The sequence below is a fragment of the Oryctolagus cuniculus genome, chromosome 20 (assembly GCF_051225735.1).
Source record: "Oryctolagus cuniculus isolate XC-2025 breed Fujian yellow rabbit chromosome 20, ASM5122573v1, whole genome shotgun sequence".
NCBI classification, from domain to species: Eukaryota; Metazoa; Chordata; class Mammalia; order Lagomorpha; family Leporidae; genus Oryctolagus; species Oryctolagus cuniculus.
Genome location: NC_142886.1, coordinates 21,293,023 through 21,305,258, shown reverse-complemented (window position 1 = coordinate 21,305,258; position 12,236 = coordinate 21,293,023).

Sequence of the window (12,236 nt, the reverse complement as noted above, 5' to 3'; positions counted from 1 at the left end):
AGCACGCCAAGAAGGCGGCCTGAATCAGGCTGGTTCCACACGGAGAATGTCAACGTGGTAAACCAACGGACAGCTGGGACAGAACCTGGGGAAGTCGAGGAGCAGGCAAATCTTGGGAAATCATGGCAAGCATTGAGAAACCCCGGGCAGCAGTGAGAAAACGTGTCACTCACATGTAGCAGGGACCCAGCCTCCGTGCTGAAGCCTTCTCAGTTTGGACTCTAGTCCCAGTGGGGAGCTGAGAAAATAAATGGAAATCAGGCCCTCGAGCTGATGTTCTGGGCATGTTTTGGAGAATCAGGAGAATTAAATAAGTATCCAGAGACCAGATGCGAGGGGCAGAGTGAGACTGCTAAACAGAGCAAGAGCTTACTACCTAGATCTTACGCTGGGCCTGGTTGCCTTATGTGTTACTGCAGAACTCATTCCCCTCCAGTATGGCTGGGATTCATCCCAGAACCTGGAGACAGGGGTCCCATGGCAACAGCCGCTGGGTGAAAAAGAGTCAGCAGGATGGACAGGCCCTGAAGGTAGCTAAGGCAGTTACAGGCTACGCCTTTCAGTTCAGGATTGGTTAGAAGCGTTTTAGGAAAAAAAAAAATGCTAAATAAACTGACTTAGGGAGTCAGCGATTGAAACAATCCAATGAACAAGGCTGACCTTTGCAAATGACTGACTCAGCCATTGGGAGGAGAGGGGGCTCCTGCAATGCTTTTTATCTGTGGCTTTCAAAATGTTTATGAACGCTGCCACCACAAGCTTCCTATTTTCATAAACAGGAAGCCAAGGCACAAAGAGGTTAAATGGTTTGCCCCAGGTAACACTCTCTATCATACTCATAAAACAGCAAGACAAAAATCCAGGAATCTAATTTGCTAAGTGTTGACCTTCTTAGCCATGTATAAAAGCCATTAATAATGTTACACTTAGCATGTCAAAGTGAGCAGCCATGACATACTACCAAGCCACCGCCAGACAGTTGGCCATCTTTCAGCTAATCCTATTAAAATTATGTTTCCTGACATAGGTCCCTTGAGGACTGGGAATGTTCTACAGCAGATGCTGTGTCCTCCCTGAAAGGGACAAAGCTGAGTGTGCACAGCCTTCTAACAACAGCACCCAAGCCCTGCGTGGAGGCTGGGATACACACTGCAGCTCTGGTCAGTGGATGTGACTGGGATGAACGTTAGACATTACGGCCCTTGTATCCTGTCCACAAGCCAAATGCAGCAAGTATTGATGTATTCCCTCAAACCAGCCCTTCTTTCTTTTAGTGAAAGTGACATCTTCGAACCTGGCTCAGACTTGGACCCCCACGCGCCCCCCCCCACCCGGTCCAGTCTCATCAACCGTCCCAGGGGATGCCCTCGGCAAGTCACACCCAAGAGCTCCCATTGCTGCCAATCCTCTTTAAAACCATTCCTCCTGCCACCAACAACATAATCTCCCTGATCCACTCCTCTTAGAAGCCTTTAATTCCCTTCAGTCACCACAAGGCTAAAAGCTGGCTCCTTAACCAGATATTCAAGATCCCCCAACCTTAGTCACTATTTTCTCTACCTTGGCTGCACCTGCTCCCCAGCATGAAGACTGCATCGATGAATATCAGCATACTTATTTGTTTGTTTATTTTCATCAGCCCATCCATTTATTAATTCTGTCCCCAAGCTTTCTGCCAGCAATTGCCTTACTTAGAAAACCGTACCCCTCCACCTGCCTCCTAAAATCCGCTATGACTACTCCAGGCCTGTGCATCTATTTTTTGAACAGCCTAGGGCACTCATATGTTCCACTCATTTAGCACTTAATTGTGTGCTGCTTTATATCCCTCCAACTAAACCGTGCATTCCTTGAGGGCAAGGCTCTTACCAGCATGTCTCACAGTGCCCAGCAGAACGTCGTTACAATTAATGGACACTCAATTTGTGTAAATTCCATAAATAAAGCACAGAAATCAATGACTTTCCAATAAGAGGCTTTCGTCTGCTTTAGAATTCATTCAGTAACTTCTCAACCTTTAAAAGCATTTTACTGAGACAGGCATCTGCAGGCACCTTGTAGTTAAGTTGTGGGTTAGGATATCTGTATTCTCTACCACAGTGTCCGGGTTCAAGTGCCAACTCCACTCCCAATTCCAGCTTGCTGTTAATGCACACCCCAGGGAGATGGCAGGTGATGGCTCAAGTAGTTGGGTCCCTGCCACCCATATAGGATACCTGGACTGAGTTCCCAGCTCCTGGCTGTGGCCCCAGTCCTAGCAGGCATTTGGGGAGTGAATGGGCAGATTGGAGCTCCTTCCATTTATCTTTCTCTGTGTGTCTTGGTCTCTCAGATAAATAACTAAGAAACTTCAAAAATGGGGTGATGCTTTGAAAAATACTTTAAAAATTAAACATCAAGTCTAGGAAGGAAAAAATGTGGAACAAAGATGAAGAGAATTTGGAACAGGAGAGAAATGCCCTAGAATCCTTCCCTGGTTCTGCTTTTAGCTGTTGGCTATCTACCACTTTATATCACATGAGGAAAATAGATGTCAAAAGCAGAGTCAGAAGAGATTTCCCAAATCTTACATAATATTATAAAATATCAATATCTGGATATGAAGATAAATAAGTTATATTAAAAGGCTCTCTTTCTCCTTTGGAGGGGATTCTTTGTGGAAATCTCAACGGAATCTCCTTTTTTCTAAATGTCAAGTCTATATGATGAGTATTTTAAAATATGTTTAAGTTGGCACTAAGTAGCTCAGTAGTTCTCATTACGGTTCTGTGTCAGCCTGAGAGTGTCTTCTGTTATATCTCAACTAACTCACTTTTCTTGAACTCACATAATACTTTCTGGGCCAGGGCAAATATGTAGGGGCAGGGGAAGTATGTAGGATAGTGCAAAGCTCCCCAAATACTGGGACTCCCCCTACTAGATACAAAATGCATACACATTGGTTCCCATCCTTTGACATTAAAAAGATTCTTCTGTGTCAGTCTGATGCCTAATGTGTTTATAGCATATTAAAGAGCTTATTTATTTTTCTGTTGCAGAGTAGTGTAAAAACTCTAACAGGACCCACCAGGCCAGCTGCCTCGCTGGGTGGTTCTCTGCAGAGCCTCCTCCCCTTGCGATAGCTCCCAGTGTTCTGTGGAATGGAGTTGTCACCTCTGGAGACGGGATGTCTGGCTGCTCTGGCAAGTAGCACCAGGAACATTCCTTGAAGGGAGGGCAGTGGAAAGATCAGAGGGTGTGGAGCCAGATGAACCTGTGTTTTAATCCACCCTCAGCTACTTCCTAAATTAGCCCTAGCCCCAAGTCAAGAAATCCAGGCAGAATTGGAGAATCTTGGGGAATTCGATGCTGCAGACATATTGCGTACCAGTATATTTCTTACTAGTTTTGTGTGTTCGTTTGGCTTGAGTTTTTGAGTTTGGTGCAAAGTCTTGTCTTGCCTTGTCTCTTGTCACTTGGATTCAGCAGCTCTTAATATACATAGCAATTTTTAACTGTGTACAAATAGTATATTTTGCATTCTAGGGGGTGATGTCACAGAACAACCCCCAAACTAGTTGGAGGTGTTGCTGTGGAACCCCCAAACCTGGGTCCATTCTCCTGACGCACAGGAAGTTAATCACTGACATTGGCGTGGTGGATGTAAGTAGGCATTTATTGCAAAGCACAGAGTAAGGAGCCAGGCAGCTACTGCTTAATTCTCAGGATCCCCAAGGAATTAGGGGTGAAGGTTCTTATAGATTGAAATCGGGTTAATGGGTGTGCGTTCAGCTCATGTCCAAGAGGAGCTCGTGAACTTCCTCTGATTGATCCATGATATCATGTTCTTGGGGAACTTATGACGGCCATGTGGGCCTGAGCTGGCTGGGAGGAGAGTTTTACATGCAAATGATAGTTACCTTCCGACCCAGACCTGGAGTTTTTCTGTCTGGACCTGAAATTACCCTAAACAAATCACTCCAGACAGTACTGGCCAACAGTGTTTTATCTATTGGAGAAGGAAACAACTTTTTTTTTTTTAAGATTTATTTATTTATTTATTTGAAAGGCAGAGTAACAGAGAGGCAGAGGCAGAGAGAGAGAGAGGTCTTCCATCTGCTAGTTCATTCCCCAGATGGCTGCAACAGCTGGAGCTGGGCTGATCCCATACGGGTACAGGAGTCCAAGCACTTGGGCCACCTTGTATTGCTTTCCCAGGCCATAGCAGAATGCTAGATCAGAAGTGGAGCAGCTGGGACTTGAACCGGGGCCCATGTGGGATGCCGGCACTGCAGGAAATGGCTTTACCCACTATACCACAACGCTGGCCCCGACTTTTTGAAAGTGATTAGAACCTTGTCAAGCCAGCTGTGTCACGCCCTCAATTCCTTTTGATAAAGGGCAGGCAAGGACACCTTAGGCTAAGGGAGACAGACAAGAGGCTGGGTCCTGTTCTCACATTATGGGAGGTTGGTCTCAGCGATATATTCAAGATTAAAATCTCTCAAATAAACTAGTAGAGTTCAGAATGCAAAGAAGAACTTCGCTGTCCTGGCTTTCTCGCTCCCTTTTCTCAGTATTTCTGTCTTTCAAACTCGTTATGTGCTCAAGTCTTGTTGTTGTTGTTTTATTTTTTAAGATTTATTTATTTGTTTGAAAGACAGAGTTACAGAGAGTGAAAGAGAGACAGAGACAGAGATCTTCCATCCGCTGGTACACTCCCCAGATGGCTGCAACAATGAGGCTAGGAGCTCCGTGTCTGGCACATGGGTGCAGGGGCCCAAGGATGTAGGCCATCTTCTGCTGCTTTCCTAGGTGCATTAGCAGGGAGCCAGATCAGAAGTGGAGCAGCCAGGACTCAAACTGGCACCCAGTGGGATGCCAGCACTGCAGACCAGGGTTTTAACCCACTGCACCACAGAGCCGGCCCCTCTCTCAATGACTTTTTTTTAAAAAAGATTTATTTATTTATCTGAAAGTCAGAATTACACAGAGAGGGGAGAGAGAGAGAGAGAGAGAGAGAGAGAGAGAGAGAGAAGTTTTCCATCTGCTGGTTCACTCCCCAGTTGGCTGCAATGGCTGGAGCTGCACTGATCTGAAGCCAGGAGCCAGGTGCCTCTTCCGGGTCTCCCACATGAGTGCAGGGGCCCAAGGACTTGGACCATCTTCTACTGCTTCCCCAGGCCATAGCAGAGAGCTGAATGGGAAGTGGAGCAGCTGGGACTTGAAATGGTGCCCATATGGGATGCCAGCACTGCAGGCGGCAGCTTTACCCGCTACACCACAGCACCGGCCCCCTCAATAACTTTTAAAATCTCACTCACGTTCTTGAGACACTCTGACAAGCCCCACTCCTACAAAAGAACGTGGAACCTGTCAGCCTATATGTCCTCAATTTCCTGCTTTCTTTCCTCTAAATTTATCTACGTGTGCATTCAGCTTTCATTTTTCCCTTCTTTTCTTAGTGGAAAAGGTGTCAATCTGCTTAAGGAAATCCCTTGCCTGTGCCCTGGATTCCACCACCCGCCATCCTCAAATCAGACTCACTTTCTTGACCTTGGTCCGTCAGGCGCCACAAGCTTTTCTTTCTGGCACGCTCATTCTGGCTATAAATAGGCCCTTTTATTCTCACACCTACATGAGCTTGCACTTTGTCTCTTTTCTCCACAGCCAATGGTCTTCCCTGTCCCTCACCCCCCACTGATGCAACTATTTTCATTTATTTAAATGTGTTCAAATTCTATTTATACAAGATCAATTGGGACGGCTCACATATTGGGATTTCCCTTTCCAGTGCATGGGAATCTGGGATTTTTCAAAATTTACGTGCAACATTTGTACATTTTGATGGGATACAGGCCAAGTTTCTTTTGTTAAATTTTAAATATTTATTTACTTGAAAGGCAGAGGAGGGAGAGAGAGCGATCTCCATCTGTTGGCTCACTCCCCAAATGCCTGTGACAGCTGGGGCTGAGCCATTCCAAAGCCAGGAACTGGAAACTCAATACAAGTCTCTCACATGGGTGGCAGGGACCCAAGGACTTGAACCATCACCTGCTGCCTCTCAAGGTGTGCATTAGCAAGAAGGTGGAGAGAAGAGTAGAGCTGGGATTCAAGTCCAGGCACTCCAATAAGGGACATGGTTGTTCCAAGCCGGTGCTTAACTGCTGTATCAAGCACTGCCCCAGGCCAAGTTTCTTAAGAGTGAAACAATGTCCCTCATCGGCCTCTCATCACTGCTCTTGCACAAATCACCGATGACCTTCTAGCTGCCGATCAGCAGGCATCTGTCCGTTCCTGCTTCCGGGACTCTGCTCTTGCTCACAACTCCTGGCTTCCTTTTACTTCCCTGATTACCCTGTACCCAAACCTCCCTTACGGAATCTTCATTTTCTTCGTATGCCTCAAAAGTTTTCAGTAGATGAATGAGGGGGGAAAAATCCCCATCATCCACTCCCAGAATGCCTTTAGATCCAGAATTTCCTCCCAAACTGAATGAAGCAGCAACCCTAAGCCTGCTGAGTTACCATGAGATACCCATATTCCACACCAGAGTGCCTGGGTTCAAGTCCTGGCTCTACTCCTAGTTTCAGCTCCCTGCTACTGTGCATGCTGGGAGGCAGCAGGTTTATGGCTAAGTAGTCAGTTCCTACCACCCACCTGGGAGACCTGGATTGAGCGCCTGGCTCCTGGCTTCAGGCTGGTCCAGTCTCAGCTGTTGGGCATTTGAGGAGTGAATGGATGAGATTTCTTTCTCTCTCTCTCTCTCTCTCTCTCTCTCGCTTTCTGCATTTTACATTAAATTTTATTTTAATTAAAAAACAAACATGATACCTCAAAAATATTTGTGAAAATCATTGTCTTCAAGAACATGCAAATGAATTATTTTTTAAAGGGATTCTCTTTCCTTTTTTTAAGATTTATTTATTTATTTGAAAGGCAGAGTTACAGAGAGACAGAGGCAGAGGCAGAGAGTGAGGTCTTCCATCCGCTGGATCACTCCCCAGATGGCCGCAACAGGGGAGCTGCACCGATCCAAAGCCAGCAGCCAGGAGCTTCTTCCAGGTCTCCCATGTGGGTACAGGGGCCCAAGGACTTGGGTCATTTTCTACTGCTTTACCAGGCCATAGCAGAGAGCTGGATCGGAAGTGGAGCGACCGGGACTCATATGGGATGCCAGCACTGCAGGCACTACTCCATAGCGCCAGTCCCATGAATTCTTCTTTAAACATTACAGCTATAATCTAAATCTGCTTTGGGGGTGTTGTTTTAAATTCCTCATTCCTAATAGCCTCAGATTTAGTAGAAATTCCTGAACATCCTGATCTCTGATTTATAAGGAACATTTACTTATTTAACCTTTAGGCTTGTATTTTGAAAGCCTGACATTAATTGGTCAGTTGCATGAGCTAGCTTCTCTACCATTTTGCATCCAATTGGTCTTTTTGGCTATTATTTAATCCCCAAAGCAAAACATTCCCATTTTTTAGTTTGAAAAAATAGAGCAGAGAGGACCCTTAGCCAATAGACCTACCCTCCTTGGAGACCACTGTTGACGTATGGCAGCTTTTTTCTCAGTCTCACTACACTTTCCTTCTGTACTATATTCTAATTGGTGTTCAGAGCCTGCTTTGGAAAGTTTTTATGTCAACACATGCCATGGGCTTTGGCAGTTTGCTAAGTCTGAGAAACTTCAGGAGACATTTTTTCCTTCTGAGTTACCCATGTGTTTCACTTAGACTCTTGGAAACATTCTGTGTGCTACATGGGCACCAGCCTCAGCATCAAGTAACAGAAGATTCAATTTAAACTCACATAAACAATAAGGGCAATGATTGCTTCATATAACTGGAGGTGCAGGAGGGGGCAGGCTTCAGGGGCAGTTGAATTTAGTGGCTCTGGCTGCAGCTCTCTGCATACCCTGGGATCAGCCTCATCTATGCATTGGCTTTGACCTTGAATTGCTTTCCTCATGGAGGCGAAATGGCTCTAGTCAATACTAGTTTCCAGAGATGCCATCAATGACACACCCACCTAAGAGCAAGGAAACTTCTGTCCTGGGAACCTCCGGCATACTTTAGGTCACATGCTCATTTTTGAGCCAACCCCTGTTCTCAGGGCACTGCCACACACTAATTAACTCTGGCCTGGGTTCCTGGATCAGTTACTGGCCAGGAGAATGGAATTCGCCTTACACTAGTCAGTCCCAGATGTGGACTGAGGCATAGGGAGTGTGTTGGGTATGGTAAACGCTAAGTAAAACAGGGTTATCTTAAGAATCAGATGGGGCCGGCACTGTGGCTCACTTGGTTAATCCTCCACCTGCAGCGCCGGCATCCCTTATGGGCACTGGGTTCTAGTCCCTGTTGCTCCTCTTCCAGCTCTCTGCTGTGGCCTGGGATAGCAGTGGAGGATGGCCCAAGTGCTTGGGCCCCTGCACCCACCTGGGAGACCAGGAAGAAGCACCTGGCTCCTGGCTGTGGATCGGCACAGCTCCGGCCGTAGTAGCCATTTGGGGAGTGAACCAATGGAAGGAAGACCTTTCTCTCTGTCTCTCTCTCTCTCACACTGTCTATAACTCTACCTGTCAAATAAATAAAAAAATAAATAAATAAAAAGAGTCAGAGAGGTGGAATAGGTACAGAATAAACAGACAACAAAACACATATGTGTTTACAACCTTGGTCATCTTAAAAATGTTTTTTGAAATAATTCTTGGTGTTTCAGTTTCATTTATGAAGTTTTAATAAGTGTTGCTTTATGCTCCCCCATATAAAATACAAAAAGGATATACAGTGCAATATCCCACTCATGTCTATACCCAGCCATAGATTTTTAAAAATTAATTAAAATTAGAGAGACAATGAAAGAGAGAGAGAGAGAGAAAGAGAGAGACATCTCCCATCCACTTGTTCACTCCCAAATGCCCCAAAACAACTGGACCTGGGTCAGGCTAAAGCCGAGAGTCTGGAACTCAATCCCGGTCTCTCAGTGGGTGGCAAGGACCCAGGTACTTGAGACATCACGTGCTGTCTTCCAGGGTCTGCAAGGGCAGGACGCTGGAGTCAGGAGCTGAAGCTGGGTATCAGACTCACACACTCTGATATGGGATGCTGCGCCTTAACCACTAGGCCCATTGCCTACCCCCCATACAGATATCTTATGTATACGTTAGGAAACAATTTACATATAAATGTATACCTCTTCCCTTTTTGTAAACAAAGTGTAGTGCACTACATGCATTGTTTTGCTCCTTGGTTTTTTAGCCTAACAGCATCTTGGAGGTTATTATATCAGTGTATATACTTCATCATCCTTTATTTTCACATTATATTGTATTGCATAGACTTGCCAAAATTTATGTAATGCCTACAGATGGGCATTGAGTTGGCTAAAAATGTTTCACTTTAAAAACACTGCTATGGGGGCTGGTGCTGTGGCCTAGTGGGTTAAGCCTCAGCCTGCAGTGCTGGCATCCCATATGGATGCCGGTTTGAGTCCCGGCTGCTCCACTTCCAATCCAGCTCCTTGCTAATGTACCTGGGAAAGGAGCAGAAGATGGCACATGTCCTTGGGTCCCTGCCACCCGTGTGGGAGACCTGGATGAAGCTCCTGGCTTCAGCCTAGTCCAGCCCTGGCTGTTGCAGCCATTTGGGGGAGTAAAATAGCAGATGGAAGACCTCTCTCTCTCTCTCCCTTTCAAGTAGATGATAAAAAAAATATACATTTTAAGATGAAAATGATATCTCAGAATACCTTTAGCTTGAGTTTCTTCTCTGGGGAGTGAAGCTAAGCCATTTTCATGTGCCAAGGAGTCATATGCCCTTCCTCCTTAGTCCCTATTTTTCATATTCTTTTTTTTTAAATTATTTCTTTAAAAGGCAGAGTGATAGAGTGGGAGAGACGCACAGAGAGATTTTCTACCCACTGACTCACTTCCCATATGGTCACTACCTTCAAGTCTGGGCCAGGCTGAAGTCAAGAACCAGAAACTCCATCCTTGTTTCCCACGTGGGTGTCAGGGGCCTAAGTATTTGGGCCATCCTACACTACCTTCCCAGGCACATTAGCAGGAGGCAGGGTTGGAAAAGGAGCAGCTAAGTCTCAAACCAGCACTCCGATACGGGACGCTGATATTGCAAGTGTTGGCTTACCCCACTGAGCCACAAGATCAATCCTGGTTTTCGTATTCTTTGCCAATTTTACATTATATCACTGATCTTTGGCTTTCTGATTTGGAGAGTTCATTACATGTCAGAGAAATTAATCTCTGGCCTGTAATAGAGCTAAAAATACTGCCATCCAGTTTGTCATTTGTCTTTTAACTTTGCTTATGGATTTTTCCAGGCAGAGAATTTTTTGATGTTATGAGACTGAATATATCAGTCTTTCATGGCTCTGGGTTTAATGACATCATTAGAAAGGCCTTCTCCAATTTAAGGTGAATGCCTCTCTTTTATTTTCTTCTAATAGTTTGGTACTTTGATTTTACCCACTTAAATGTAATACCCTCTTAGAATTTATCCCAGGGGCCAGCGCTGTGGCACAGCGGGTTAAAGCCCTGGCCTGAAGTGCTGGCATCTCATATGAGAGCCAGTTCTAGTCCCGGCTGCTCCACTTCTGATGCAGCTCTCTGCTATGGCCTGGGAAAGCAATAGAAGATGGCCCAAGTCCTTGGGCCCCTGCACTCATGTGGGAGACCCAGAAGAAGCTCCTGGCTCCTGGCTTCGGGTTGGTGCAGCTCCAGCCGTTGAGGCCATCTGGGGAGTGAACCAGCAGATGGAAGACCTCTTTCTCTCTCTACCTCTCTCTGTGACTCTGTCTTTCAAATCAATAAAATGAATCTAAAAAAAAAATGAACTTATTCCAGTTAGATGTGAGGAATAAATTAATTGATTTTTCCCCATTTGATTGATTTTCATTTTATGCTATTTCATGGCAGCTTCTTATTTTGTGACATTCAATATTCTCTACAGATTTTTGAAGACTAATTTATTTGAAAGCTGTAGTGTCAGAGAGAGAGAGAGAGAGAGAGATCATCTGCTGGTTCATTCCCCAAATGGCCAAAACAGCCAGGTCTGGGCCAGGCCAAAACCAGGAGCCAGAAACTCCACTCTGAGCTCTCACAGGGGTGGCAGGGACCCCAGTACTCAGAATACCTTTGGCTGCCTTCCCAGGCACATTTGCTATCAGGAAGCTGGATTGGAAGTGGAGTAGCTGGGATTTGAACCGGCACTCCAATATGGGATGTCGGCAGCAGAAGTGGTGCTTAGCTGGCTACAGATATATTTTTAATTCAGAGCTTTGGGAGTAATCATTTAGCCTAGTGGTGAACACATCCATGTCCTTTGACAGAGTAGCTGGACTTCATCCCTGGCCCCAGCTCCTCGTTACAGCTTCCTGCTAATGTAGACTCAGGAGGCAATGGTGATGGCGCCAGTGTTTGGGTTCCCGCCACCCTTGGAAGTTCTAGGTGGAGTTCCCAGCTCCTGGCTTTAGCCTGGGCCTTCCCTGGCCATTGCAGGAATTTGGGGGAGTGAATCAGGGAATAGAAGCTCTCTCTCTGCCTCTCAAATTAATTAATTCATACATGCACACACACAAATCAAATTTTATTGATTTAATTAGCAAAACAATGATGCACAGTTTCTACAACTTACCCTGGGCCCTGATGTATTTTGGAAGCTATGGAGATGATGGCCTGAAAACACCTTGACATTATATACAGAATGACGCTTGTTGCTGCTTCATAGTCTATGATATTTGGAGATGTGCTTACTCAGCACATTTACTCACCCCTGAATCACTGGACTCACTAGAGTATGGCTTCAGTGATTTAAGTCACTTAAAATGGGCACGTGTAAAGTTCTATTTATTTATTTATTAAAGATTTAGTTATTTATTTGAAAGCTAGAGAGAGAGAGAGAAGGAGATATAAAGGGAGAGAGAACTTCCATCTGCTGGGTTCACTCCCCAAATGGCTGCAATGACCAAGGCTGTGCCAGGCCAAAGCCAAGAGCCAGGAGCTTCATCCAGGTGTCCCAAGTGGGTGCAGGTACCCAAGCACTTGGACCATCTTCTGCTGCTTTCCCAGGTGCATTAAAAGGGATCTGGATTGGAAGAGGAGCAAGCTGGGACTTGAACTGGTGCCTATATGGGGTGCTGGCACTGCAGGCCATAGCTTAATCCTCTGTGCCGCAGCACCGGCCCCAAGTTCTATTTATTAACTTAAGATCTTTACAGATGTGACATGGTGA